Consider the following 23,072-nt stretch of genomic DNA (forward strand, 5'->3'; position numbering starts at 1 on the left):
GCTTTGAGCTCCTAGCTACTCAAAATGAGGTCTGAAGGCCAGCAATATCAGAGTCCCTGGGGAGCTTGCTGGACATGCAGAATCTCAGGACCCCCACCCAGGCCTATCACATCAGAATCTGCGTTTTATCCAGATTCCCAGGTGATTCATGTGCACACTAATGTTTAAGAAACACTGCAGACTAGCCCAGATACCGACAGCTTCGGTGGATGGAAGGAGTGTGGGAGCCTGAGGTCCCAACTCCCAAGGGAACCACACAGCAGCCTCTGGAATTCTGCCAGTTCCTCCCAGGACCCACCCACCCATCGCCCTCTCCTTCCTCCTTTTCTTTCAGCACAATCCCCTCAATAAACTCGGGCTTTCAATCAAAAAAGCCTGAAAGACCAGTTGTCTGCTGGGGACTTCTGATTTCAGCCCCGTCTTCACCAACACCCCCTGAGGCAAAGTAACACAAAGACGAAGCTCCCTGCTCTCCAGCTGGGCTGGAGGAGGGGCAGGATGGGGAGGGACCCAGGGAGAAGAGACACCACCAACCCAAAATAACATCTCAATCTATTATCCTGCCACATTTGTAATTCTTTAACTCTTGCTCTCAATTATATCTGGATTTAAGAGTACAAAACAAAGGCTTATGCTGTAATTTTAATGGACTTGTTTTTGTAAGGAAAAAAATGAGTCCCAGAATCCTAGAAATGATTGCTTCTAAGACTCCCAAGGATTTAATGAGCTCCTGGCTTAAGGATTAAACTTACAAAAAAAAAAAAAAAAAAATCAGTGGAACGTGTCTACAGTACCCCCTTCCAAAATAAACCACATAGAGAATCCCATGGTATAAACCAGAAGTAAGTTGGTTGTCAGGTAGGGGCACAGAACCCCAGCTAGATTCTTCCTCCCCATTCCCATAGCAACCCCTGCAGTGACTCAAGCAGGCCCCCAGGCTCAAGGGACCGTGGGGTGAAGAACCAACTTCAGCCCACCTTCCACCCAATAGTGAAAGCCTCTTCATGGCTTCCCTTCTCCCACTTGTGATCTCTCAATGCCTCTCCCACTTGTGATCGCTCAATGCCAAAGAGAAGTAGCACCGGCAGCCAGACCCATCATCCAGCAGCACCCAAGACTGGAAAATTCTTCTATGTGATGATCAGAATTCTCTGTCCCTTTCTCCCACAGGCCCCCGTTCTGCCTAGGGCACTGCAAGGAATCTTTCTAGCTCCTCCTTCCCATGATTTACAGGCAAACCTCTCTCTGGAGTCTCTTTTTCAGATGAAACAGGCACTAAACCTATGATAAATGGATGAATAAATGAAGAAACAATCAAATGAAGGAGTGGATTGAAGGCAGAAAAGGAAAGGAGATAAAGAACTATTCTGATCATTCTCTTCTGGACACCCTCTAGCTTGAAAATAGTTTTAAAAGGTGAAATGGGTAAAGGAAACTGTAGCTTTTGGAACTGAACGCAATACTCTGGAAAAACCTTAACCCAGCATTTTTTTTTTTAATATGGATATTTCTTTTCTTTTTTCAATGTTTTTATTTATTCTTGAGAGGGAGAAAGCACTCACTGAGCAGTGCATGCACATAAATTGGGGTGGGCAGAGACAGGGGGACAGAGGATCTGAAGTGGGCTCTGAGCTGACAGCATGGAGCAGGACGCAGGGCCTGAACTCACCAGCTGCAAGATCATGACCCGAGCTGAAGTCGGACACTGAACCACCCAGGTGCCCCTTAACCCAGCATTTTTCAAACTGTGGGCGGTGACCCATGTAAGTAGTAAAAATCAATTTAATGGCTCTCAACTATCATTTGGCTTAATGAAAGGATAGAACAAAACAGAACAGAAGAGAAAACACTGTAGTTCATCAATACTGGATCTTGATGTAAAATGTATTTCTTTTCTTTTTTTTAATGTTTCAAGTTTTTATTTATATTCTAGTTAGTTAACATACAGTGTAATGTTAGTTTCAGAAGTAGAATTTAGTGACTCATCACTAACATATAACACCCAGTGCTCATCCCAACAAGTGCCTTCCTTAATGCCCATCACCCATTTAGCCTCTCTCCCCACCCACCCCCCTCCATCAACCCTCAGTTTGTTCTCTATCATTAAAAGTCTCTCTTGGGGTGCCTGGAGGCTCAGTCGGTTAAGTGTCCAACTTTAGCTCAGGTCATAATCTTGCAGTTCACAAGCTCAAGCCCGGCATCAGGCTCTGTGCTGAGTGCTGACAGCTCAGACCCTGGAGCCTGCTTCAGATTCTGTATTTCTCTCTCTCTCTCTCTCTCTCTCTCTCTCTCTCTCCCTCTCTCTCTCTCTCCCTGCCCCTACCCTGCTCACACTCTGTCTCTGTCAAAAATAAATAAATATTAAACAAACAAAAAAAGAGTCTCTCTTATGGTTTGCCTCCCTTTCTTTTTTCTTTCCCCTAGTTCATCTATTTTATTTCTTAAATTCCACATATGAATGAAATGATATGGTATTTGTCTTTCTCTGACTTATTTCGCTTAGCATCATATACTCTAGCTCCATCCACATCATTGCAAATGTCAACATTTCATTCTTTTGATGGCTGAGTAATATTCCATTGCATATATATACATATATATACTATATATACCACCTTATCCATTCATTTGGTGGACATTAGGCTCTCTCCATAAATTTGGCTATTGTTGCTAGCACTGCTATAAACTTTGGGGTGCATGTGCCCCTTTGAATCAGGAGTTTTGAATCCTTTGGATAAATTCCTCATAGTGCAATTGCTGGGTAGTTCTATTTTTAATTTTTTGAGGAACTTCCATACTGTTTTCTAGAGTGGCTGCACCAGTTTGCATATCCACCAACAGTGTAAGAGGATTCCACTTTCTCCTCATCCTTGCCAACATCTGTTGTTTCCTGTGTTGTTAATTTTAGCCATTCTGACAGCTATGAGGTGGTATCTTATCATGGTTTTGATTTGTATTTCCCTGATGATGAGTGATGTTGAACAGTTTTTCGTGTGTCTGTTAGCCATCTGGATGTCTTCTTTGGAAAAATGCCTATTCATGTTTTCTGCCCATTTCTTAACTGAATTATTTGGTTTTTGGGTGTTGAGTTTGATAAGTTCTTTTTATAGACTTTGGACACTAACCCTTTATAGGATCTGTCATTTGCAAAATCTTCTCCCATTCTGAAGGTTGCCTTTTAGTTTTGTTGATCGTTTCCTTCATTGTGCAGCAGCTTTTTTCTTGATGAAGTCCCAATAGTTCATTTTTGCTTTTATTTCCTATGCCTCTGGGACATGTCTACTAAGAAGTTGCTACAGCCAGTGTCAAAGAGGTTGCTGCCTGTGCTCTCCTCTAGGATTTTGATGGTTTCCTGTCTCACATTTAGGTCTTTCAAAATGTATTTCTTACTGTGAGTCACAAGTCAAAAAATGAAAGTCAGTGCTCCAACCCCATGAATTAGGCACCGCCACTGTCTCCGTTTTCAAGAAAAAAATGAGACACAGATAAATTAATGACTTGCCTAAGGTCACCCAACTAGTAAGTGGCACAGCTAAGTTGCAATAGGATGGGGTGGGGGAGGAAGGCAGTCTGACTCCAGAGCATTCATTTTGAACCTCTCCACTCCATGGCTGTCAGAATAGAAATGGTCATGCCATGCAGGCAGGTAGAGGGTAGCATAGGACCAATCTCTGGACCAGGGGGCATCCAGCAGGGTTTTCCTCTCATACATCAGACACACATTCTTTTCCTCTGCACAGGGCACACCCTCAGCAGACACCAGTGAGTGTTAGTGGAAGGACCACATTGCTGCTAGTCTGGGTCATAAAAACAGCAGGGTCCCATCCAACAGAATCAATTAATGCTTCTTCCCCTGAGTAGAGGGGTTCAAACAACCATGTGAAGGTTGCGCTACCCTGATTTGACCCATATGTCTCCATTAACCCTCAAAGAGACATGTGAGAGGCATTTCAAAAAAAGACATTTCAATCGCAAAATTGACCTTGGTGCCAGTGGCGCTTGATGAGGAAATCAGCCCTTCCTTAATTCATGTCATGTAGTCTAAGAGGTTCCTGATGTGTTATTCCCCTGGACAAATTCTGCAACCTTTCTAGATCTTAAGTGCTTTATTGGACTAATACTATCAGCCCTCTCAGATGTCTGTTGCCAACATCCTCACATGCCTCAGGGCATCTCATCTTTCTCTCCTGTGTGTCCCAAGACTCCTCCTCCATTGCTGACCACAAGACAAATTTTGGCATCGCTCTTGAGTCTACTCTGCTATAAAAGGAAGCCTATAATTTTTTATATGTAGGGAGTTGGGGTGTGGTAGATTCCAGACCCTGGCTGATGAACTCCCTCCTTTCTTCCTCAATGCAGTTCTTGTAACAGCAAAGTCTTATTTTTTTTTTTTTTTTAAATTTTTTTTTTTTTTCAACATTTTTTATTTATTTTTGGGACAGAGAGAGACAGAGCATGAACGGGGGAGGGGCAGAGAGAGAGGGAGACACAGAATCGGAAACAGGCTCCAGGCTCCGAGCCATCAGCCCGGAGCCTGACGCGGGGCTCGAACTCACGGACCGCGAGATCGTGACCTGGCTGAAGTCGGACGCTTAACCGACTGCGCCACCCAGGCGCCCCGCAAAGTCTTATTTTTAAAGCCTATATCTGCGACCCTTTTCCCACAACATGTTCTGGTCACCCTTCCTACAGGGGAAATCTGGAAAGTTAGACATGCCTTGACCTAAGTGAACCTGTCTTGGCTCCCAGTAATCCCTGCTTAGGAAAGGAACTTCTGGAATTTTGCCTAGGATTATGATAAGCTCAATGCACCATTTTTCCCATGCTCGAATAGAGGCAACATGTTTTTGGCTTTCTTCCTGGCACCTCTCACCTTCCCAGAAGGGCCCCCGGAATGACCCATCTCTGCCTGGAAGGCCTCAAACAGAGCAATGGCAGTTGGGGGCAGCCCCATCTCAGCACCCCCCTGGCCTTTGGTTCCTGTTAGTCAGAAGGGATTGTTTTACTTCTCTGGTTTAAAGAGCTTTCTCTTTAATGGAGAAGGCAGGGTCCTTGGGGTTCTGTTCTGTTCTGTCCTATAAACATCAAGAGCACACCTGCTTTTTTCTCTCTTGTTCTGAATGGGGTTTAGAAAGTCTCTTCCATCCTCGGTAAGGGTAAGTCTCGGCGTGTCAGGGAGGTGGGACGCAGCCACACCTAGGAAGGGCTTATCCTTTCTGTGATCTAAGCCTCAAACCTCGTGCTAAGGCTCGGACTTGCTCTGGGGAGCCCTGAGGAGCCCGAGTAAAGGAGGACTGGTGAGCAGGGCAGGGGCCTGGCCAAGACATGGTCTGCTGGGTGACAGCCAGTAATTATTATCGAGGAGAGATGAGGATCTGCATCAAGGAATGTGTGTGAGCTTTGGAGTCACATCGGCCAGGATGGGGGATTGTGGATAACAATTCCGCCCTCTCAGATTGCTGGGAGGATTATATGAGATCATGTTTGTTAACCCTCCATGTCTGGCATGTAGTAAGGATTTAACAAATCATAACTGATATTGTTATCATGACTTTTGCTGTTATCCAAAGAGCTCTGGTAATCCCAAACTCTCCAAGGAGTCTGTCTTCGGGGTCTGCCCATGACTTGCCTGACCCCAGGAGTCCCTGCAGCAGCCTCCTGCAGCATTTAGACACCGCAAGCCAGAGCAGGCCAAATTCACTGTGGGCCTGTCTCCCTGCTTACCCAGTTATGAGTCAGCCTTCTCTGCTGAGCCTCAGTTTGCCTACTTATCAAACGGGTATAACAACAGAGCCTGCCTCGTTGGGTTTTTGTGAAGGTTATTATGGGTAAGGGTCCAGTTTGGGACACGGTACAAAGTGGGACTCAAGGAACTTTGCTAAATTTCTCAGCTCAGATGTCTGGGTGCCTGGCCTCCTTCTGGTAATTAAAGAAGGCTATGATCCTGAGGAGGGAAATGGAGACTTTTCTTCAATGGCATTGGCAGCCTCTGGCAGAGAATCTGCTCCTGCAGGATTCTGGCTGGGCATGCAGTCTGGAGGGAAAGGAGAAGAGAAAGAAAGAGGACTCAGAGAAAGTTGATAAAGATGAAGCCTCTTCAGGAAGCCCAGAGACCAAAGTTCCATGACCAGTCAGTGGAGAGGCTAAGATTAGAACCCAGGTATGTCTGACTCGAAAGCCTGTGCCCTTTCAACTACCAGAGGCTGTCAGGGGGAAGGTGTGGCCTTCCAATGGGGCCTCTGAGTGACTCTCACTTTCTGGATCCATCCAATGGACACTGAAAGCCCAGGGTCACCTGCTGTGATTCCAGATATGGAAAGTTGCTCCGGCTGCTGTCGGACTGTGATGCAAAACTGACAAAATCCAGCCAACTCAGTGGGGAGCCCCTGAGCAAAGACTTCCCATTAGAAGAGGCCCACACTGGGCAAAAATGACCAGATCTCTAGGACCCAGATGCCCAGAGAGCATGACCTTGGCCTGAAGGCTCTGCAGCTGAAAGCTGTCATCTCCTGCACCCTTTGCAGCTGAATGGTGAGCCCTTCACTGAACAGAGGTCTGAGTGGTACCCTTCCATGGCTCCCGCAGCCCACCTGTGCCCCACACGGACGCACTTCTCCAGGCTTTCAGTGGGATTTTCTCCTGCGGGGAAGAGACTTAGAACAGGGAGGTTAGTGGGACAAACTACAGCTCCCATCCCTGCAGCTGATCTTGGAGCATCAGTTAGTGCTCATCACGTCCCTCCTCCATGATCCCTAAGTCTACCCCAGCAGCATCTACCCTCTGCCCACGGCTGTCACCTTGGCCAGCCCTCACTCCTCATCCCAGGGCCTCCATTGTGATTCTCCTTCCCAGACTTGCCACAAACTTCACACCACATCTTTTTCTGCACTGGCAACTCCAACACCAGGATCTGGTGGATCGCATGGCCTGAATGGCAAGACTGCCTGCGCTACAGCCTGGCCCTCCTGGAGAGCCCTTTCCTGCTCTGGGCCCCGCTCAAAACTAGGAACCTTTCTTCTTGGGGCACCTGGGTGGCTCAGTCGGTTGAGCGTCTGACTCTTCGTTGTGACCTCACAGTTCACGAATTTGAACCCCGCATCGGGCTCTGCGCTGGCAGCACAGAGCCTGCTTGGGATTCTCTCTCTCCCTCTCTCCCTGCCTCTCTCTCTCTCTTTCAATACAAAATCAATAAACGTTTAAAAATACTTTTTTAAAAAACCTAGGAGCCTTGCTGGTCACCCACATATGGACTGGAGCAGTGTGTCTCAATATGGAATGTGTACCTCTGAGACCCAGAAAGGTCAAACCGGCACATGCTTCCTTCTTTATGGTGGCAAAAGCAAAATGCGGCTATCTGTCTTTTGCCTTGCAGAGGATGTCCCAACACGCCCCTGACTTCCAGACCTCTAAAATCTTTCCTGGCATGGCAGGCTTGTAAATCTGTAAGGGCTTATCTCCCACCCTCTGGCGCACATGTGTCTTATCAAGGCCTCCAGTGTGCTAGCCACCTCTTGTTCATCTTCCTGGTTAGCTTTTGATGTTATCAATGACATGGATCAATGTGATGTTCTACAGGATGTGCACGTAGTCCACAACACTTTGAGATCGATTGTGACAAGGAGCAAGAAAATGAACATAGCCCAGGGAGAAGCCTATGAATGCATATCATTGTCCGCTCCATGTGAATGTGAACTCTTTATGATCTTGTTTCCTTATTATTTTTTTTTTTTTAGTGTTTATTTATTTTTGAGACACACAGCAAGAGAGAGAGAGAGAGAGCTCAAGCGGGGAAGGGCAGAGAGAGAGGGAGGCAGATCTGAAGGGGGCTCTGCGCTGACAGCAGAGAGCCTGATGAGGCGCTCAAATCCACGAACCTGCAAGACCATGACCCGAGCCGAAGTCAGACGCTTAACTGACTGAGCCACCCAGGAGCCCCTGATCTTGTCCCCTGACTGGGATAGAAAATAACACATTTACCAAGTCAGTAGTGGCACACTACGGACCTGAAGCCATATTCATCTGCTCTAGCAAAGACCCTGGGTCAGCACGGCAGCTGCATTTGAGCCTACTGTTTGATAGAGCTCTCGTTTGTCTCCGGTCATACTCGAGAATCCATCCGATTTCTGCAAGTACCAGACTGATAAATTAAATAGAGGTATGATAGGGGTCACCACTCAGGCATCTTGAGATCCTTAATGATAGCATTAATATTGCCATCTCCGCCACCCCCAGGATACAACATTGGTCTTGATTTACTATCTTGGTGCGAATGAGAGTATGGAGGACAGAGAGCAGACAGGGAAGGAGGGAGAGGGGGACTGATTCAAAGGCTTCCACATGGCCTTCTCCAGTGTGGTAGCTCTTACCTCACAGGGCAAGGACCCAATATAGGAACCACTCTATCTGCCAACCACGTCAACATAAATTCAGAGATCAGAGAAGTGAGTACTGAGTGGTCTCACATTCCCAATGGACAAGACTCCAGGCATTATTAGCTGGCCCTCATAGGTAGGTCCACAATGACATTTCAGGTCTCTGGGTATCAATGTCAACTCAGATCTTGGGTCCGATAGTCCTAGGAGTGTCTGGGCATTCCCATTTCCTCAAGAAACAATTTCTGAGTGAATGGCTATCAGTGTTTTTGGGGAAGGACCGAGAAGACTCTTACAGGAAATGCTTGCCATCTTCTTGCACAGTCCTTTCTCCTGGAGACCCAGTCACCTCTTTAGTCAACAAGTTCTCTCTTCTACTGAGTCAAAGACCCAAAAACTGGATCAAGTCCGAGAACTTTGAGCAAAGAACTGTGATATTTTATTGGGATAATCAGCCTAAACCTCCTGCTTCAACATTCTTGCTTTCTTTTAATGACACCTTTGCTGGTTACCAATCTACCTTGCCTGAAGGGCAATAGGAATAAAGGGATACTTTATTCTATTAACCATCTCTAAACCTCTCTGCAGTCAAGCTCCTCTGGCTGGCACCTTAACTGTGCTAGTTTTACAATAATTGTAATTTATAAATTGTAAAGTTCCTGGCTTTTCTAGGAGTCATCACCTTCTATACACGTGTCCCCATCCCACGTGTCCTCATCCTGTGACAGGTCCCAAGTTCTCCCAACCAGGACCCTGGCCTTTGCATAGCCTATTTGCCTCAGCTGAACATTTTATCATTTTTGAAGCTCCATACCATTAAATCCTGATTTTGATAACAGGTTTTTTCTGCTCTCCCTCTGGGGAGATAAAGGCTTATTTATAAAACACCCCAAAACCTCCTCACACTTAGGTATTGTTTTTTGAGTGCTCTCAACTCTCCATTATCTCTTTGGAGGGTCAATATAACTTATGCAATTTAATACAGCCAGCTAATTCCATCGCCCATGCCCCGTGTTTTTCAAACACCATGGCCCAGGGTGTGCGCACCTCTGAGTATTCTTCCAAGTCATTAATGGTGAAGGATTTAGGAACTGAGCTGCCACCTTGCACCAAGGACTATTGTGCCCCACACACCCCCGGGGATGGGGTCTTCACTGCCAGCTGGGCAGCAAGTGATCCAGTAAATAAATTCATTTTACCGCCTATGCCAGTTTTGGTCCTTCAAAAAGCAGACAGTGATGAAGTTAGGAGTACCAAATGCTCATTGGGAGCAAATGCTTGTGGAAGACGAAGGGGGAGGAACAGGAGGAGGCTGTCTTGTGGTGATGCAGGTCTGATAAAGCCTGTGTCCCGCTGCTTGAGAGCTGCCTGGGGAAAGCGCAGCTACCTGAAGTTACTGCAGCAAGAGGGGTCCACACCCTCACTCCTGGTAGTTTGTTAGGGATTGAAATATGTCTCCCCACTCCTCCTGCTCAAAAAAAACCCCACATGTTTTGAAGTCCTAACTCCCAGTACTTCTGAATGTGACCCTATATGGAAATTGTGTTCTTGCAGATATCATTAATTAAGATGAGGTCATACTGGAATAGACTGGGTCCCTAATCCAACATGGGTAGTGTTCTTATAAGAAGAAGGCCCTTGAAGACAGAGACACACAGGGAGACACCATGTGAAGACAGATGATTGGAATCATGCATCTACAAGCCAAGGAATGCCTGAGGCTAGCCGAAGCCAGGAGAGAGGCATGGAGCGGGGCCTTCCCTGGCACCTTCCGAGGGAGCATGGCCCTGCTGGCTCCTTGATTTCAGCTCCAGAACTGTGAGAAAATAAATTTCTGTTACACAAGCCACTGTGTGTAGTATTTTGTTATGGCAGCCCTAGGAAATAACCACACAGCTGAACAGCGAGTTCTTTTTTGGGAGAGCTGAAGGGTGCACCTCCACAGTTGACATAAATCCCAAGTCGGTTCCAAAGCCCACATCCTTTACCTTCCTGAGGGAGCCCATGAACTATGGAGGGAGGGAGTTAAGGCCCCATACTTGCCCTTTGGAAGTCCTCCCACCCCATCAACTCCCCCACCCCCACCCCCACACTGGTCCTCTGTTGTGTGGACTCAAAGACTGGGGTGAGGGAGACTTAGGGCAGCCCTCCCCCCGCACCCCGGATAAGATAGGAAAGGCTCTAAGGGGCTGAGCCCCATCTAGGCCACAGCAGCTCACCTGTTCCCACCACTTAGGTGACAAGGAAGGAGCTTGATCTGCCACCTCTCACTTTGGAGCTCCCATTCTCTCTGTGAGGCTGGCCCCAGTTCCTCTGAAGTCAGAGACACTCACCAAGGGAGGGAGCTGCAGAGGGTGCCCATTCCAGGCCCAGCCCCTCTGAGCTATCTGCCACAGCCCCTGCCAGCTTATATACCTATTTCTGGGGAGTGAGTGTAAGGTTTTCATCCTATTTTTGAAGAGGTCTCTTACCATCCCCTGAAAGGTAGGAAACCCTGGTTTATTCCTCTTAACCAACATTTCTTCTTAGCTCTGCACTGGGCTCACTGACTTCATCCCTTCCCTACATTCCCAGACACCTGCCCTCTGGTGACACCGTGGGTCAGGATCCATTTTCCTCCAAAGAGAAGAAGACTTTGGCTACCTTTCTCACAGGGTTTGCTCGGTGCCTACAAAGGTCTACACAGACAAAACTCCATCCACTTGGGATCTCACACTCAGAAGTGCCAGGTGGCTTAAATGGGCAGTGTTTGCACCTGGAAAAGATGGACACACCTTGAGTAGCCACTGGGAATAGTTTCAAGAAGCCAGAAGGAAGCCCCTGTGCCCTGAGTTCCCACTATCCACCAGGCTTGGTACAGTTCTTTCCTCTCTGTAATGTCATTGTTATTGGCCCCATTTTGCAAGTCAGAAGTCATGGGAAAGTCAGAAGTCATGTAAGTCAGAGAGAAGGGAGTGGCCCAAGGCCACCCAACTACAGAGTGGTGAGGTTGGACCTAACCCAGATCTCCTGCTTCCTACCTCGATAGTATACTGCCTTCTCTGGAATCATCCACATGTAGACAAAGACGGAACTCTGCAGTGATTCACCTCCCACTTTGATTCAAATAGAACCAAGTCTTTAATGACTTTCTTTGGATGTATTTGCCAAATTTATTTTTCTGGTGTCAGGAAAAATTGTGAGAAAGGCATTGACATGGCATAAAAGATGACTGGGTGCCCTGTCTAGAGTTCTCTTCCAGGCCAACTTCACATCTTATTACCCTTAAGATATTTTACAACTCTCTACATTGGGCAAAATTGATAATAATGCAAATTCTTCTTTTCCATAGAAATCAAATGAATTGGAAGCTGTGCAACACAATTGATTATTGCCCCATGGATAGACCAGTTTTGTAAATATTTTTTTAATACAACAGCATTCTTATAACCTGTAAATGTGAGGTTCTTTTAATTATCCTTTGGACCAGTTGTACCATATTACTTGTTCTCTCGTTAATGAATGAGTTAACTGACACATGCTCATTGTGTATTTGTAAGTGACTGGGAAATTCGTTGTTTCGGGTGATGTTGGCTCTTAACCAAATTTGCTACTCATCGCCTATGGTGTGACAAGGTTCAAAAGATAGTACTTTGTATTACCCAGAACTAGCTTTTTAAGATCTCTTTCAGAGTCCACAAAGGGACATTCTTTTCCTCTTTGTTCTTTTCTTTATTTTTATTACTATTTCCTGTCTTAATATTTATTCTTGTGTGTGTCATAGGAAGGGCCACGAACACAAATCTACCTGTGCCCCTTAGTAGAAAGGCATGCATGCTAGCCAAGGCCACACGGGAGACATTTATTGACACTGTCACCTCCTCTGTTTACTCTCGCTCCAAGGACAGACTGTATCCCAGCAGGATGGGAAGAAGCAGGAGGTTCAGACTCCTTCTTGGACACTTGGGCTCTGATAACAGGAAGAAGCTGTTGAAGGCTCTGGTGCCGATAACCTCCTACCAGTGAGAGCCAGACAGTCCAACAGCTGGGGCGAGAAGGCAACTCTGACCATGCTGAGGGTCTACCAACGTCTGAAAAATGATGCTGTTGGTCTCTCTTGCTCCCCTGCAGGGACTGACCTGAGCTGAGCCCTAGAGCAGGAAGGAAGTCATCCTGAAAGCCAAAGTTCAGGACAGCTCCCCCGAGATGTGGTGTCTAAGCCTCTTTGATCTCATACCATTATTGGTTAAAAATCATTTAAGCGTGCTGTTTCCAATGTGTGTGCATTTTATTTCTAAATACTGCATTTGTTTACCTCTATGTGAAATAGTAATAAAGCTTTTGTTATAAAATGCATTTAGAGTGGAGAATCGTCTTACACCCTCTCTCTGGATACGGCATTCCCTCAGAGTGAGCTGTTTTCACACTTAAGAAGGAGTGGAGCACATGGGGAGCTTACAGCTTGGCATGACCACCGATGATTTCGGAAAAGCTGAGTCTCCTCTGCACCTAAGCTCCTCTGGCAGTGAAATTCAGGATTATGGTACCTGTCACTGTCACGCGTCCCTTACAGTTTTAACATAAACATTAGTTCATATGAAAAATGCAAGGTACTATAATTATCTGCCATGGGGTGTCATTTCCAGGAGACTGAAGTGCTGGTGATTTGCTTTTGGTTTTTGTTTTGTTTTTTTTTTTTTTAAACAGCAGACAAAGGCTTTCTGCCAGAACGAAAGCTCAGGTCTAAACAAGGAATACCCCCCAGAGGGTAACACCTGGATGGTATAAACTCACCAGAGCGAAACCACAGTAAATTATGACAATCAGGTCCCTTTCCAAGGGCCCATCACACTGAGGGGGAGGGAATCTTGGAGGGGACAAAGCGATGTAATCAGGGCCCCAACATAGATGCTGTGAACTTCTCTTCTTTGCCTCCAGCAATATCTAAAACTTTGTGGTGATATTATTTGCTAAAAGTGATAATGCTAACTACTACTGTTTACTGAGCTCTCAGAATTCTAAGTACATTACATGCATTATCTCATCTAGTGTTTGAAATAATGCTAGGGGCAAAGCATTATTATCCTACTTTATATATATGGGGAGCTTGAGACTCAGACACATTAAATCAGTGGACCAAAGTCACCTGGCTGCTAAGTGGCAGAGCCAAGTTTCAGACCCAAGTACTCTGGCGCCAAGACCACCTTCACCACCACACTCCAGCATGCCATGCTGCCTTCCCCACGGGATGCCTCCATTTTTGGTGAGACAACGAAGAATGCCTTTCTGTCAGTCTCTCTTCAGACTCCCTTAGAGAGAGGCTATCAGCAGCTGTGGAAAGACCCTGGGACCAAGGAAGGCCACCGGCAGCCCCAAGCTATGCCCAAGAGGAAGGGAGCCGACGCTAGTACAGCGACCTTCACGGTGGCTTCAGAACTTGCAGGTGGAGAGCTTCTAAACTGGCCCACTTTCGGGGCCACGGTTTCATTGACTTCTCAAACTAAGGCTCTCAATGGAGATAGGCTCTGCTTGGGCTCCCTGTGGTGGGCTGCTTGGTTAGAGAAGGCAGAAGCTGCTGCATTTGTTAGGAGCCTTGGAGTCAGTCTGAGGTTCGAATCCCAGACCCGCCACTGTTTGCTGTGCCCTTCTTAGCAAGCAGCTTCACCTCTTAGAGTCTGTGTTTTCTTGTCAGTAAGATAACGCCCACCTCATGATGGCTTTATGGTTCATTCAGTTATTCATTCAACAAATTTTAGAATGAGCCATAGGAAATTGCTGGTATTTAACACCCCCCCCCCTTTGTTTTTAGCTCACAAAGACAGCAATTTCTTATGGCTCAACTCTAGTATTTCTTGAGTGCTGTATTAGTCAGGGGTCTCCAGAGAAACAGAACCAATAGGTTTTATAAATATATAGAGACAGAAAAAGCAAGAGAGATTTTAAGGAATTGGCAAACTCACCTCATTTTAAGGAGCTGGCAAATCTGAAATCTACAGGGCAGGCTGGAAGTTCAGGTAAGTACCTGGAAATTCAGGTAAGAATTGATGTTGCAATCTAGAGTCTAAATTTAGCAGGCCAGCAGGCAAGAAACTCAGGCAGGGTTTCTATGTGGCAGTCTTGAGAAGAATTTCTTCTTCAGGAAGCTTCAGTTTTTGCTCTTAAGGCCTTCAACAGATTGGATGAGGCCCACCTACACATTATGAAGGGTAATCTGCTTCACTTAGAGTTAACTAATTATAAATATGACTCATATCTACAACTACCTTCACAGAAACATCTAGGCTAGTGTTGTACTAAACAACTGGGTACCCTGACCTAGACAGTTGACATAAAGTTAACCTTGCAAATGTCTAAATCATACCAGGTACTATTCTAGGTGCTTGAGGTACCTGAGTGAATAACATTGACAAAGGTGCCTGACGTAGTGGAACTTACAATCTAGTCGAGAGAGTCAATAACCAGCATAAAGCAGGAGACAAAAAGCAGTGTGGAGAGAAAAAGTAGGCTAAGGGGTCATGATAGATGAGCAGGCTAGGGGATGCCTGCCCGGCTCAGTCGGTAAAGCATGCAATTCTTGATCGTGAGTTCAAGCCCCATGCTGGGTGTAGAGCTTACTTTAAAAAAAGAAAGAAAGACAAAAAAAAAAAAAAAAAAAAGTGAGCAGGCTGGAAGGCATGTCCTGCAGAGAGTGTTCAAGATGGGCCTCACTGAGAGCATAGGATGTGAGCCACCCCGTAAAGGAATGAAGGGTTGGCCATGCCAGAGCATTCTGGGTGATGAGAACAGCTGATGTGGAGAGAAGAGTGTGCCTGGGATGTTCTGGACTGAAAGGAGGCCAGAGTGGCTGGAGTGGAGCAAGTGAGTGGGAGAGTGATAGGAGAGGAGTCCAGAGAGGCCCTATGGGGTCTTATAGTCCATTGTCAAGCGAGAAAACAAGGGTTAAATCAGCGACACATGCCTGTCAAGTGTCCTCCATGGAGTCTGGCAGGAGGTAAGAGCCATCATCCATCTTGGTGACCTAGGTGCTTGAGTGCAGGCCAGCGGGCTCTGGTTAGTGCTCTTTCCTCCCCACCTCTTGGATCCTGTGTCCTAGACTTCAGTTTTGCCTACTTCGATCCTGAGCAGGGACATGGGGAGCCGGTGGACCACCATGATAGCCTGGAGTTCAATGGCCTCTTCCACATACGTGAGAGAGCCAGGACCTACCATGCGAGGGAGCCAGGCTGAGGGGTGCTGACCCGAGACATAAGGACCACTGCCCCCACTGGCATCCCAGCCTGACCTGCCTGCCCAGGCCAGCCCTCAGCCCTGGCCAGCTGTGTCCCAGGCTTTGTTCCCAAGTCTCCAAGTCCCCTCTTCCTGCCAAACAAAGCCCCCAGCCCCCGCCTGCCGCCCAACAGGCACCTGGGGCCTCCGGGCCTGGGAATCAAAGCCTGTTTTGCAAAGGAGGCCCTATGTTTGGAGAAACACCCATCCCCTGCTGCCCAACCCTTCAAAGAGCCCGCATTGTTCTGTGCTGAGAAGGCGCCTCCTGACGCGAGGGCCCAGCCAGGGCTGACGCGGGTGGACCTCTGATCTCAGGCCAGGCCCCCCACACCATGCAGGGGGGAGACACAGGGGCCAAGCCAGGAGCGGTCTGTCCTCATGGCACTGTGCCCCTTTCCCGTCCTCTACCCACCTGCGCCCCCATCCCTGTGTCCTCCCTGAGACCTGAACCCAGAGTCCCAGGCCCTTGCACCTTCCCAGACAGTAAGGTGAACCTAGGGGCTTCGGGACAAGAATCTGACGGTAGACACCATAGGAGTGCACCAGTGTCAGAGAGACCATTGGAAAGACGCCCTCGTCTCACAGATCTCAAGACCAAGCCCAAAGAGGAGATGGAACTGGACCCAGAGCCCTGCTCAAGCCGGAGGAAACTGGACTTCGCTCCACACCTTGGCAATGATAGGTCCAGACCAAAACACAGACTTTCTGATCCCACGTCCAGTGCCCTTTTTTAAAAAAATAAATAGTTCGTATACTCATTTCCCCCTCCCCCAGTGTTGGGTTTTACTGCAGCTTAACTTTGGGCAGAGGTAGACTTCATTTTAGATAAATCCTCAAACAGAGAGTGGAGGCCACAGACCGGAGGTGGGGCCCAGGGGGTTGCTGATGGCTCCCTGGAGCTCATAGGTGCTCCCCCTGCTCCTGTTTTCCTTCTCCTGATTTCCTCACACGGCCCAGTCAGGGCATGGGCCTCTTAGCCTCACCCTGTAGTACTGAGGTCTCTGAAGGCACAGAGAGGTACATCACAGTCATACGGGAAACCAGGAAGAAGCCCAACCCAGAATCGTATTTCAGGTGCTGCTTCCAGACCCCGTCTCCCCCCAAGTACACTCACAAAGTGGTAGCATCCCAGGTCCCTTTGCCACAGAGTGCCCAGCACCAACATTGACTCTGCAGTCCAGGATACTGATTAAGATCAAGGGCTCTGCAATCAGACAGACTTGGGGTCCAGTCCCGGCACCTTCACTGCAGGACTTTAAGCAAAGTATTTGCCCATTTTGAGCCTGCTTCCTCTTCTGTCACCCAGGAATGACAACAGCCACCAACCTCAGAGGTGATCGTGAAGATGGACTCAGGGATCCAACAGCACCTGCTGTATTTGTGAGAGTCCCCACCACGAGAGGAGGCCAGGAAACCCTGGGTGGGCCAGGCTGAAGAAAGGTATGAAAAGTCCTTCCTACGTGGTAAGTATTGTCGTGATAATTATTATGACTCCGACTTTCACTATTTGGAGGAGAGGGGAAAGGAGGGGTCAGGGTAAGGTGCGGCACTGTCTCTTTGTGCGAGCTGCTTCCTGAAGCTAATGGCAACAACTCCTTCCTGCCAGGGCCGATGGGAGAAGGAAGGGGCAGGCAGGGAAGGAGGGGGTTGCAGACACCTCTGATCTCCAGCCTGGGATTCTTGCATTTCACCTACTTGGCCCCCTGGGCACCAAGTGTGATCTTTTGACAGTCAGGATATTGCTGTCCTGGTCATTTTCCTCCAGCATCTAATGACCATAGACGGAGGTCACCTCCAGCCCCAGATTCCTGGAAAATTCCACAGGACTGTTTGGGGAGGTAGTATGACAAAGTAGAAACTGTAGCGACACCGTGAGCAAGCCATTTAACTTCTGAGACTCGCTTGAGAGACAGGCAGCCACCGCGTGAAGGGTTCCGATCCCAGCCCTACTATTTGCTGATTTCTGAGTTTGGGCAAAATCGCTCAACATCTGTGGGTCTCAATTTTTCTTTCACTAAGTAAGGGTAACAATATCTACACAAAAGTATGATTTAGGATATTCTATGTCCCATATTTGCTAGGTCTTAAATGGTGTAAGGTGACACTACCCAAAATTATGCCTATTGTAGAATGTGGTGTATTACAGAAACTTAATAAATCCTAGTTCCCTTTGGAGCCAGACAGCGTTTAGATTCTCTTCAAGTTTTGTCAGTGGGCAAGTCACTTCAGCTCTTTGCTATGTGATTCCTCACCTATGAATTGGGGCTAAACACATCTTCCTTACAATATTAATAATAATAGCTGCCATTTATTGACTGCTAACCATGCACTTTTCATATAGTAAGTCATATCATCTTCTCAATGACTCCATGAGGGGAGCTTTTCTTTTTTTTTTTTCAATTTTTTTTTTCAACGTTTTTTATTTATTTTTGGGACAGAGAGAGACAGAGCATGAACGGGGGAGGGGCAGAGAGAGAGGGAGACACAGAATCAGAAACAGGCTCCAGGCTCCGAGCCATCAGCCCAGAGCCTGACGCGGGGCTCGAACTCACGGAGCGTGAGATCGTGACCTGGCTGAAGTCGGACGCCCAACCGACTGCGCCACCCAGGCGCCCCAAGGGGAGCTTTTCTTATCCCCATTTTGCAGATGGGAAAATTAAGGAGTGGCAGAGCTGGGCATTCAGCCACAGGCATCAGACATCAGAGCCCTGCTTTTCTCCACCACACACACCGCCCACCCCTCAGCTCCTACAGGATGGATCGATAGGGCTTACATATTAGCAACATATAATCCACGAGTGGTTAGTGCCCTTCCAGCCTTGTTAAGAACAGATCAAATCCCGGGGGACAGAGTTGCAGACACAATTCTCGAGAGGGACTTTTTAATGTTTGTCTTTCAAATTACAAAAGATAGGTTTATGGAACATTCATTCAATGGAATTATAAATACGTATAAATAATATAATAGTAAATCTATTGTATAGCTTAATAGTAAAATATAAAATAGCGAAGAGTAAAATCTAAAAATGTCTTAGAGGGGCGCCTGGATGGCTCAGTTGGTTAAGCATCCAAATTCAGCTCGGGTCATGATCTCACGGTTCGTGAGTTTGAGCTCCGCATTGGGCTCTATGCTGACAGCTCAGAGCCTAGAGCCTGCTTTGGATTCTGTGTCTCCCTCTCTCTCTGCCCCTCCCCTGCTCATGCTCTGTTTCTCTCTCTCTCTCAAAAGCAAACATTAAAAAAAAGAATGAAAAGGTCTTAGAAAACTTTCAATGACATGGAGAGACATCCACAGTATTACTAAGTGAAAAGAAAAATAAAACCAGTTCCCAAAACATATACCTTGACTGATATTTAGGGGGATGCCTGGAAGGATCTAATGGCAAATTGTTAACACTAGTGGTTATGGCTGGACAGGAGGATTGCATGGGATTGTTACGTTTTTTTAAGCAATTTCTATGCCTAATGTGTGGCTTGAACTCACAACCCTGAGATCAAGAGTCTCATGCTCTACCGACTGAGCCACCCAGGCGCCCCTTATTTTTTCTTTTTGATCAACTGTATTTTCTAATTATTTTTTCCAGAATTAAAATGTGTTATTTTGTACTTAAAATATATTCATAAATGCAGGATGAAGAGTGTACCACTCAAAAAAAAACAAAAACAAAAAACCAACAACCTAGGTTTCATTCCATACTGTTCATTTATTCACTCAATAAATAGTCAAGTGTTTATACGTGCAGGTGTTAGGCACCACTCTAAGTTCTGTTCAACAGCAAGTTCAGCAGGTCCAGAACAATATTACTATGCAGAAGACATCTGGAAGGGGGGCGGGGGTGTCAGCACACCTGGGGACTGGCCCTGTGCCCTTCTTCTGACAGCCCTGCGTACCTGCACTTTTTTTCTCCACAGCGATGTGGCTGTGGGTCTACTCAAGAGAATCAGCTTTTCCTTCTGAATGACTCACCGAGAGGGAGGCACAGGAGCTCACACTATACATGAAAGGGCAGAGAGCAAACTTCTTTTGGGGATCTGTCACCATGCTGGGGACTTTCATGCCACCCTTTCACTGAGTCTTTCCAACTGCCTTGCATCTCCATTTTTGCAGATGAGAACATGGGGGCTCAGAGAGGGAAAACCGCTTGTGCAAGGTGACCCAGTGAGTCAGGAAGTCAGCTGGGATTTGAACCCAGCTCCTTCCAACAGAGACGGTGTCTCCCTTCCACTGTAGGACCCACTGCCTTCCTCCACATCCTCTATTAGCATCAATGTTCTGTAGCACCATGTGCTGAGCACCCTGCTAAGGGATTTGTCTCAGGTATTGATGATCTCATTTACTCTCCACCTGAGGTGGGGATGAAAGGTAGGCGTCTCACCGATAAGGAGTCCGAGGCTCAGAGAGGTTGCCACCTACCCCAGATCCCACAGCTCTGCAACGAGCAAGACTGAGATTTGCACTCTGTCCTACTGGGTTCAGAGCTCTGTTCCCTAATGCCTGCACCACCCTGCCTGTCCTATCCTAGGCAAGGAAAGACTCGCACTGAACATTAACAAGTGTCAGCTTTTCTTTCCCTTTTGTTTGCTTTTTACGACATTCACTGTCCTCTTGTGGGGAGTCTGTGTAACCTGGAAGGATAGAGAAGACAGAAGAGCGCAGGAAAAGGGATGACAGAGGAGGAATGTCTGACAATTCATCAAGCTGTAAGAGCCAACACCTCATTCTTCTACAGGAATAAAAATTCAGTTTCTGGAAAAGTAGCATGACACGCGTCGGGCTCTGGGCTGATGGCTCAGAGCCTGGAGCCTGTTTCAGATTCTGTGTCTTCCTCTCTCTCTGCCCCTCCCCTGTTCATGCTCTGTCTCTCTCTGTCTCAAAAATAAAAAAAATAAACGTTAAAAAAAATTAAAAAAAAGAAAAGTAGCATGACATGGTGAAGAAAGAGACTGAAGAAAAGATTTGAAATCAGGTTCTTGGAGGTACAGTTAAAGGAACTGGAAATACTTAACCCGGATAGAACTAGTTTTGTTCATTCAACTAACAAATATGTATAAGGCTCCTCCTCTGGGGCAAGTGTTGTGCAAGGTGCTGGGGACACAGAAATAAAAAGGACAGACATGGCCTCTGTCCCCATGGGACCTACAGTAGGTGGCATGGTCACAGTCCCTGCCTGCAAATATCTGAAGGGGTGGTGGGGAAGAGAGAATGGTCTTGTTCTGGGTGGGTCCAGAAGACAGAGCTGGGAGTGTTGTATGTAAGCCGTGGTGGGCAGATTTCCTCCCCAACAACGGAAGACCTTGCCAACAGGCACAGATCTTCCAAGATGGATGGCTGCCTCAGGGAAGCAGTGAGCTCCCCGTTATGAGGGGAAAGAGGTGAGCACTTTGAGAGGATATGGAAAAGGGGCTATATCTGTCAGCTTCGGCTGCCAGAACAAAACACCACAGACTGGGTGGCTTTATTTATCACAGTTCTGGAAGCTGGGAAGTCCAAGATCAAGATGGCAGCCAATTTGGTTTCTGGTGAGATCTCTCTTCCTGACTTGCAGACAGTTGCCTTTTTCCTGTGTTCTCACATGGCCTTTCCTTGGTGCCTGCTCATGGGGAGGGGGAGAGAGAGAGAGAGAGAGACCCATCTGGTGTCTCTTCTTATAAGGGCACTATCCCCATCATGAAGGCCCTGCCCTTGTGACCTCATCTAAACCTAATGACGGCACAAAGACCCCATCTCCAAATACCATCACATTGTGAGGTTAGGGCTTCAACATATGAATTTGAGGGGGACAAACATTCAGTCCATAACAGGGTTTTCAGCATGAACAGGGCAGCTGAACTAGGTTCACCATGGAAAGCCCTTCTATATCTGATTCTGTACTTCTGGAGAAGCTGAGGCCCATGCAAACCCCTTGCAAAGGGTCAAGTATGACACAGATAACTGAAGTTGAGCAGGGTGAGTTGTGGCTCACCCATGGCTCCCCTTTGCTCTGGGACTAGAAGTACAAAGAGGAGCCAAAGCACTATTTGCTTATACACCCTGGGAAAGTCCCCTGCCCTCTTATAGCCTTCTTCATCTGGAAAAGAGGGTGTGGTGGTCCCACCTACTCAGAAAATTATTGCGAAATGGGGATGAGTGGGGGAAATGTGTGTTAAAGCTCAGTGCAGAGCCTGACATATGATAAGCACTCAGTTGATGGGAGCTGTCATTTCTGCTGACTAATAATAATTATAACAAGTGCCTGCTGTGGGGTTTCCACCCAGTCAGGGAACATTCAGGAACACAGCTGAGGTGATTAAGGTGTGGCATCTCTCCACCTCACAAGATGTTTAATTCGCACAGGGTCCCCTCTTGGGGTAAGAGTTAGGGAAGGCTTCCTTGTGGAAGGGACATTCTGAGTTGAAACATGAAGGAAGCTTGAAGAAGTCTAGAGGGAAGGGGCAAGGTTGTTGTAAACTAAAGGTTGAGAAAAAAGAGGCTGTTGGGCTAATTGGAGAAAGAAAACAGTTCATGTGACCCCACAAATATATTCACCCACTTCATCATTCACCACCTCCCACAGCCCCACCTTGGATCCTGCCAACAACCATAATGGCTCCAGCTCAAAAATCACAACTTGAACATCCAACTGACTACAGCCTCCACTCTTTCACCACATGTACCACCTTAGTCGCCTCCAACTGTCCATCACACTGGCTTCTCCAGCCACTGACCCTCTATCTTCTTCTAGTCCATCAACCCTCTTCTTTCTCTCATGTCTTTCCCCCCACCCCCAGGCAACCCCTCTCTACTCTCTCTGTGAGTTTAACAGGTTTTTGTTTTGTTTTGTTTTTAGATCCCACATATAATGTGATATTGTCAGTATTTGTCTTTCTCTGACTTGCTTCATTAGCATAATGCCCTCACAGTTCATCCATGTTGTCACAAAGGGCAGGATTTCCTTCTTTTTCACTATTGAATAATATTGCATTGTATACCTACCAAATCTTTATCCATTCATCAATACAGGGACACTTAGGTTGTTTCCATATCTTGGCTATTGTGAATAATGCTGCAATGAACACAGGAGTGTGCATACCTTTTTAAGATCCTGTTTTCATTTCCTTTGGCTATATACCCAGAGTGGGATTGCTGAGTCATGTGATAGTCCTATTTTTAATTTTTTGAGGAACATCCATACTGTTTTCCATAGTGGTTACACCAATCTACATTTCCCACCAACAATGATACATGTTCCCTTTTCTCCACATCCTCACTAACACTTGCTATATCTTGTCTTTTGGATGATGGCCATTCTACCAGGTGTGGGTCATGTCTTCCTTTACTGCAGCTCAGAGTGAAGGTCCAACTTTTCAATGGTAGTCTTGCCAATGCCGTGAATTCTCTTGCCACCCCCCCTTGGTTTTTTTTTTGTTGTTGTTTGTTTGTTTGTTTGTTTGTTTTTTTGATAGACTGATTGGGCA

General features: G+C 46.9%; 1 long non-coding RNA gene and 1 other non-coding gene across 2 annotated transcripts in view; both read right to left on the reverse strand.

Moving 5' to 3' along the window:
• The window catches only part of LOC131504889 (uncharacterized), an 83,329-nt gene that overhangs the window by 24,547 nt on the left and 35,710 nt on the right, over positions 1–23,072 (reverse strand). The gene's annotated exons all lie outside the window — the stretch shown is intronic.
• Positions 19,077–19,149, reverse strand: TRNAK-CUU (transfer RNA lysine (anticodon CUU)). The gene has a single exon. It is a non-coding gene; the product is annotated as a tRNA-Lys (tRNA).

This window comes from Neofelis nebulosa, chromosome 2 (assembly GCF_028018385.1).
Source record: "Neofelis nebulosa isolate mNeoNeb1 chromosome 2, mNeoNeb1.pri, whole genome shotgun sequence".
Classification (NCBI taxonomy): domain Eukaryota; kingdom Metazoa; phylum Chordata; class Mammalia; order Carnivora; family Felidae; genus Neofelis; species Neofelis nebulosa.